Here is an 8405-nt window from a genome sequence, read left to right on the forward strand (position 1 = left end):
GGTTATGCTAGTCAAGGAAAGGGATAGCAGTTTGGTACCGGGTCAGGACCCGGTGGTCCAGGGTGATGTCTAGCTGTGTAAGGGTCAACCGATTGTTGTGATTTGGGGCGATGGAAGTATCATCGGGCAATCATTAGTTAATGAGGGTTGTATCAGAGAAAGAAGCCGGTGGCCGACTTGAATCAGTTGTCGAAACTCTGGGAGAGAAGAGTTGGACTTTATAAGAGGTTCGTTAGCAGCGATTGGAGGAACCTGGGTCGGTCAATACCGGGAGGTGCATTGTGGGAGTAGTGTCTGGAATTGTGTGTTGTAGCAGGCTTCGAGGATGAAGCCTAATTTAAGTGGGGAGAATTGTAACATCCCGGAAATTCAAAAGCTTAGTTGAAGGGCTAAAGTGTAAATTAAGGCGGGGACTTGACGAGTAGGTCTTCCGACTCGCCGAGTCGGAGCGGGATTGGTCACGGGATTAAGTGACCAACTCGCCGAGTCGGTAGCTGGGACTCGGCGAGTTGGTGCTGAGGAGAGAAAACCCTAATCCCGGGGGTTCTGCCCTATATAAAGAACATAACACCTCTTCCCCAGCCATTTTACCTTCCCTTTGAGTTCCAGAAACCCTAGATTCGTGTGAGATTTCCTTTGTGAGAGATTAGAGCCTTGGAGGAGGGAATCTTGGAGGGAAATTGAAGAGCAAGAAGATTGGAGGAGGGAATCTTGAGTTTGGAGTTAGATCTGAGGATGCTACCTCAGATCTAGGATTGTAAGGATCCAAGAAGCCATAAAGTTCATGCCCAAGAGTGGTTGGTGAAGCCCCTTTGTCTCAAAGCCTAACCCTAGAGTGTTTTAGGCTTGGATCTCCATGGATTCACGTAAAGTTTGCCACTTTACGTGAGGGAAAGACTGTAGAGGAGTGGATCTATGGTTTGGAGCCTTGATTGGCTTGGAAAGCCTCTGTATGGAATGAGAACTTAAGAGGCTCGGCGAGTTCCATGGGTGAACTCGACGAGTTGGATGAATATAGGTAGAAACTCGACGAGTGGGAAGAACAACTCGGCGAGTCCGTTGAAGATTGCCTTTGACTCGGCGAGTCTGTTCTTGGACTCGGTGAGTCTGGACATGAAACCCCAACCTCTTCTGATTAAGTCGCGAATCGGTGAGTCTAGGGACGACTCAGTGTCTTGAACAGGAAAGGACTCGAAGATCCTTGAACTCGGCGAGTCTTGGGGCGACTCGGCGAGTTGAGTCGTGGTATGGGGGTTCTCATAGCATAGAGACTCGACGAGTCAGAGGGTTGAGTCGGCGAGTATAGTCAGTCAGGAAGTTTGACTTTGACTGAGGACTTTGACTTTGACCAAGAGTTGGCCAGTTGACTTCCAGGGGTGTTTTGGTAATTATTGGTATTTATTGAGTTCAGTCTTTTGGTATTATCAGTGGTGGAGTTCGTGTCGGAGGTTGGAGTAGTGTGATCTTATCTTTTCAGTCAGCAGTTGCGAGGTGAGTTATCCTCACTATATCAACAGGGTCTAAGGCACCAAGGCCGGCCCTTTATCGGATGGAAATCCGGGTAGTTGTTTGTTATGTTATTGCTTTGTTGTGTTTGCATCCTGGTAGCTAGGATGGTGTTTGTTAGAGACCTGGTTAGGGTCGGTATCCTGGTTTATAGGATGATGCTATGCTAGTGACCGGTTAGGTTGGAATCCTGGTAGGGATGTGTTATGTATGTGATCTGTTAAGATCGGTTTGATTAGTTGCGAATTGGTATATGATTATATGTTTATGTGCACATGGTTGTTGGATTGGGGTTGGGTTGAGGCGAGTCTTGCTTTGTGTTGTAGGCCAACATACCCAAGGCGGACCGGTTATCCCGAAGGCCCAGCGAGCGGTCCGGGTAGACTGTAGGCCCCAAGAGGGTGGGCCAAACGTGCCGAGCCTCGGAGAATGGACCAGGCCGACTGAAGGCCCGGTGCGGGCGGACTAGACATATTGTACACTCAGAGAGTGGACCAGGTGGATTGAAGGCCCGGTGCGGGCGGACCAATCACACTGTAGACTCGATGTATATGGCTAGACTCGGAGGGTGGACCAGGTGGACTGTAGGCTCGGTGCGGCAGACCAGTCACACAGTAGACCCAAAGTGCATGGTTGTTCTGTTCTATTATGATATGACATGTTATGTGTATGGTATATGTGGTTGGTATTTTGCTGGTATCTCACTAAGATTTCGGGCTTACAGTTGTGGTTTAAATGTTTCAGGTACTTCAGGAGACTGTGGCAAGGCAAAGGCGTGATCGTACCTCTCCTCATGTTTATGTTTTATGATATGGTTCTAGGAATACTCTGATAATAGTTGTATTGAAAACCTTTTTGTCATAACTAAATGAAATTGGGTTGTCTTTGAAAAGTTCAAATTGGTTGGAATTTTTAGAGTGTTACAGGAGAGGTAGGGCAGAGGGTGATGGGTAGCACTGAGATAGTGCTCAGGATGAATGAGTAGATTCAGCAGGTCAGATAGAGGTTACTAACAGCCCAGAGTCACCAAAAGAGCTACGCAGACTGACAACGTTCCGAGCTGGGGTTCCAGGTTGGAGACTTTGTCCTCTTGAAGGTATCCCCGTGGAAAGGGGAGATCCGATTCAGGAAGTAGGGAAAGATGGGCCCCAGGTTTGTGTCCTATTTAAAGGGCCTTAAGCCCTCATTTCTGCCTCACTAGCCACCCAACTCCCTTGTGTGAAACCCTAATCGCCTAGAGTGAGCTAAGAGAGAAGAGAGAGTTAATCTTGGGCATTTTTGTGATCTTTTGGAGGAGAAGTGGAGAGAATCAAAGCTTTGATCAAGAGGAGGCTTTTGAATCCAGAGATTCCTTATAGATTTACTTCAGTTGGAGGTAAAAAGATGCTAACTTGATCATTTTCTTATGAGATCTTGGTTTACGGAGTTTATAGGATTTTCTCCCATCCATTTTGTGCCATTAAGTCATTTGAGCATGGATTGAGGTTAAAACCTCATATCTAGGCTGTAGGGAGCCTTATGAGTCCAAAGACCCGAGCTTTATTGATCTAGAGGCAAGCTCTTGTGCATCTAACCCTTGTTGGAGCTTGTATTGGCATTATGAGCCTTATATGACATGCATGCACGTAAAGCTTGCAACTTTACATGATATTCGAGCCTTAGGAAGATAGATCCAGAGTATGAGGTATTAGTTCCACCTTAAAAACTTCTGAATGAGAATTCGACTTAAGGAACTCGACGAGTCGGTTGGAGGTTGTCCCGATGAGTCTGAGCACACGGTAACTCGGCAAGTTGACCGGTCAACTCGGCAAGTTGAGTTGGACTTTCATGAGGGTTCTGAGGAACCGAAGGGAATCGACGAGTCGCATAGATGCACTAGACGAGTTGGGTCAACATGGATTGTTAACTTGAGTGTTGACTTCTGTTGACTTTAGGGTTGGTCAAACTTGAGGGATAGAGGTCATGGAGGGGTAAAATGGTCTTTTACCCATCCTAAGAGTTAAAGAGGGACTATCATGATTTTATATAGAGTTGTGATCATTAAGTGTTAATTAGAGATGTTTATTACATGTAGGTGGGGATTAGACTATTCGAGGGGTATTCGGTTTCCTTGCTTGCTTACGAGGTGAGTCTTCTCACTATACATACCTAGAGTGGTAATCTTCGTGTGACCGGAGGGTCTTATGTGCTTATATTGAGTATTGTGATATCCTGCATTATGTCTTCGTGATTTATGTTGTGTATTATTCTGAGCTTACTAAGTTAGGACCGGAGGGTCCACCCGAGCTGTGGCATCGGAGTGTTCCACTGATACACATTGACCGGAGGGTCTTATTTGAGTATAGACATGAGAGGCTAATGAGTTATGTGTGGTATTTTGGGGAACTCACTAAGCTTCGTGCTTACCGTATTGTGTGTTATGTCTTTCAGGTACTTCTCAGGATCACAGGAAGGCCTCGGCTTGATTGTACACACGAGGTGGAGTTACATTTTGAGGATCCTGGATTGTGTTTAAAACATTTTCTGAATATGTGTTTTTGAAAACATTATTATTTAGGGGGTTTTGTGAACTATATTATGTGAATTTCGTGATTTTTAAAATGAAAAACTTGTTTGAAAATTTACAGTGTTACATACAAACTCCCTAATATCATCTCACAACATATCATGGTACCTTGTCTTCTTCGTCTCCTCATATGCGGCATATTGTGGAACTAAAAGAGCCCTCTCCTTAAACTTTGCAGTGATCTCCGCCATAGTCTTAGTCGTCTAGCGAAGGTCCTGAAACTCCCGTGACAACTTCTGCACCTCAATAGATGGTGCAAACTCTGCCATAAACCAAGTCACAAAATCATCCCCAGTCATCGTCTTAATGCATTCGCCTCCCAAAGCAAAATCTACCTCCTCCCACCAATCTCGAGCTCTGTCTTTCAGAAGATAGGATTCAAATCTGACCATCGACCCCTTGGGGTGAAAAACTCGTCCAAAAATTGTTTACTATATTCGCTAACCACCTCCTACTATCAATGGGGTCCTTCTCCCCAAAGAACTTGGGAGCTCCACAAGCACGAAACTTGCAGAAGGAAACGTTGGATTAGATGTCTAAGCCCATAACTATTATTGGTATGTACTCAACCCTAGAGTAGCATGGTCCATTTGGGTTGCATATCATCAGGACAATTTGTTAGGATTGACTCTTGAGAGAAGGTTATCTATGATTTATTAATATGTTATAAGTTATAATATATTAATATGAAATCATATGTTTTAATTAGTATTGATCAAGAATTAATTTGGAATTAATTTAGTGATCAAAGGAGACTAATTAAATCTATTGGGACAAATTACGGTAATTAGTTGTATTTATATGTGTTGGGCTTATGATCCATGTTGGACCAAGTTTATGTATGGATACATAAAGAGTTGGGCCACATGAACCATGGATCATAACACCCATGGGTATGGATTTGGGTTATACCCTTGACTCTTGGAATCCTACATATAAATATGTCCATTCATAGCCAAAAATGCCTAGACTTGTACTTAGAGTTCATGGAGGTGTTTTTAGTGCATGGAGATTCTCTCTCAAGAGCCACCTTTGTTCATGATGTGTTGTGACTTCATTTAAGGCTTCCACACTATTGGGGCTAAGCACTCAAGGCCAAATACATCAAGACTTTAAGCTACATAAAAGGTATGTTACTCTAACTAGTATTTTGTATGGTATATGTCAACTGCATGCTAGTTATAGGCTTAATACCTTGGAAACATCATTGCATGTATAATTAGTGAAAACATAGATCCAACGTTTTTAGGGTTGTATGTGCACCATAGGATGTAGTATACAAAACCCAACAGTGGTATCGGAGCCATGAGTTGTTTTCAAATTATACTTGATGCTACTTGTTGAAAATAGCTGGAAATAGCTGGAAAAAAAACATTTTTTTGCTGCCTGGACAGGGGACTCGACGAGTCCATGTCTAAACTCATCCAACTCGTCGAGTTGGTTCTTGCACTCGGCGAGTTGGAGCCCCTGACAGCATAAATTCAAGTTTTTTGGACCTGTTTTGGATTAGAATCATTACCACAAAGTGTTTTTGTTCATAAAATTTGATTTTGATGTTATGCTAATGTTTATTGTCATCCAAATAAAGGATAATTGTCAAAGTTCACGACTTGTTTTAGTTTATGTGATTAGCTAAGTTCTTGAAAATTGTTGATGTGAATTATCTTTGCTTATTAGTTTGATCTTGTTCATAGAAAAAATTACATGATTATTGTGTTAATTGGTAATTTGATCTTAATGGTTTTCATGAACTCCATAACTTGTCCTCAAGCTATGGAAAATGAAGAGTTTTTCATTTAAAAGCACATTAAGTTTCATAGGTTATGAAATTGGAAGAGTCTCTTAATTTTAATGCTTTCATAAAATGATTTTATGTCTTCCATAACTTGTCCTCAAGCTATGGAACTTGAAAAGTCTTTCATAAAAACCATATTAAACTCATAAGTTATAGAAACCAAAAGTTTTTGAATTGTTCAAAACTTGCCCTCAAGTTTTGGAGTTTGTAAATCCCCCCCCCCCAATGAATACTTTAATTCCAAGTTAAACCCATAGAAGTTTAAAAGTTTTAAATTCAACCTTTATACTATTATAATACTATAGGTTTAATATATATATATATATATATATATATATATATATATATATATATATATATATATGTATGTATATATATATGTGTGTGTGTGTGTGTGTGTGTATAAAAGTAAGTCAGTCTTACCGTTAGTAGGCCTCATTCACGAAGTCGTTCTATAAGTGGGGTATAAGGTTACTGCCTATAAAATGGCAGTTTAATGGTTGTCCACTCTCACCCACCGCTTCCTTGACTGGTGGAGGGTTGTTAGCCGAACGGGTAGGACAGGACATTAATTCTCCCTTCATTAAAAGTATAATGATAAACACTAAGTAACTAAACACTTATAAATTTCCAATCTTAGTTACTTAGGAAAATGTGAATTTGGTGCTAACCCATGAAATTGCACTTTGCACCTTGTTACGTCATTAGTGGAGCATGTTTGGTTAACCGACACACTAATCTGGGACTGACAATGTGTGCCAAAGGGTAGCTTGATGTTAATCATAGATCAATGGAGTGTGTGTGGTTAACCGATACATTGATTAGGTGATAAATGACTTCGAGAGTACCAAGCTAATTTGCATGGTTATTCACACCTTGTTTGTGATCCTCGGTATCCCAGTCACAAACTTGAAGAGCATAATCAAGATTAAACATGTCATTGAAAAGTTCAATGAATCTGAAAAGATCTAGGAGTTTCATTTAAAATTTAATTCGTTTAAAAATTTTCGTTTTCATGGTGGAATGGGTAAATCGTCATTTACCCACCTTCAAATATTTTACAATTGGATTACAGAATCCCTCTTTCAAAATTGTAGAATATTGTGTTGGGTCCTAGCCTTAATATTTCATTTGGGTGTTATATTAAGGACTTAAATCAATTAACTTGAATTTCTACCTTTTAGATGTCTAGTTCTGAAAACTATGGTCTTCCCGGATCTTTTGGAAAAAGCTTTCCACATGAAGATGATGTTCCACGCTTCGATCATGAAAATGGAAATCATACTTCAATTCCTCCACCTCCTCCAATCATTCTCACTGACCCACATATTCGTCGACTTGAAAAGTTCAAGATCACTCAAGCCTTATTGGCAATCAAACATGAAGATGGAAAGTTTATATGTACTCACGTCTTGGACATAAAGCTGCATATTGATAGGCTGGGAATGTTGGGTGTCGTGTTCCCAAGGAAGCTGGTTGTTGACTTGGTTCTTCATTCACTTCCTAAGTCATATAGTGAGGTTGTTAAAGACTACTATGTGACAGACCACGACGTGACCCGTATCAATCTTACTTATTTTCTTATTGTTGCTGTATCAGCAACGATTTGGCGCACTGGTCAAGAAAACTTGATTGGAAGATCTACTTTCCAAACTTCCATGGACATTGACAATGGAAACATTGGAAGTCCAGAACAGTTTTCTCTTCCCAATGGAAAGGGATTGGCCAAGGTCAAACAGTTTGACCAAATGGTAAAGAGAAAGGCTAAGTCTGAGATTGTCCCGTATGTCATTCCAAAAGAATCTGTTTGTTACTACTGCCAAGAGAAGGGGCATTGGTTGCGAAGCTACCTTATTTACCTGAAGGATCACAAGGATGGTAACGTCAAAGTGTTTGACTCTACTTCAGGTAAGTCCACTATATAACTCTATTAAGTTCCTATTTGAAGATTCTTAATACATGATGTGATGAGATCACGTTTTGATGTTTTGTAGGATCGAAGAAGAGAAAAGGAAGCTTAAAGAAAGATTAGGTTGAGTCTGATCGCGAAGAGATGGATTTCGATTGCATGATTCGATGATCAGTGTTTTGATCTGCTTCTTAGGAGTTATGATAGATTGCTTAGAAAGATTTAGAAACATAGTTTTCATATGTACTTGCATTGTAAGGACAAGATTTTTCGTAATTTTATAAATAAAGAAAATTTTGATTTTATCTTATTTTATATTTCTTGTAATGATATTTGTGAAAATTGATGTTTGTATTTTCTATTTTTAGAAATATGGATTTGATTCTTTCGTTTGTGGTAGTGTCCAGATTTACCAAATAAGGAAAGATTTCATCACCAAGTTTCAATTGGACAGAAACTTGGAATCATGCAACTTGTATTGTATGATGAATGAGAACCTTCATCTTTGGGAATTAAGACTAATTCCTTGTTCACATAAAGATGTGAGTCAAGTGAAGGACTAGGGGATCTAGTACAAATTATTGTGCACTGATCAGGTCAACCACAAAGAATGATAAGACTATTCGCCA

Source organism: Lactuca serriola, chromosome 9 (genome assembly GCF_051521515.1).
Source record: "Lactuca serriola cultivar US96UC23 chromosome 9, Lser_US96UC23_V15, whole genome shotgun sequence".
Classification (NCBI taxonomy): Eukaryota; Viridiplantae; Streptophyta; class Magnoliopsida; order Asterales; family Asteraceae; genus Lactuca; species Lactuca serriola.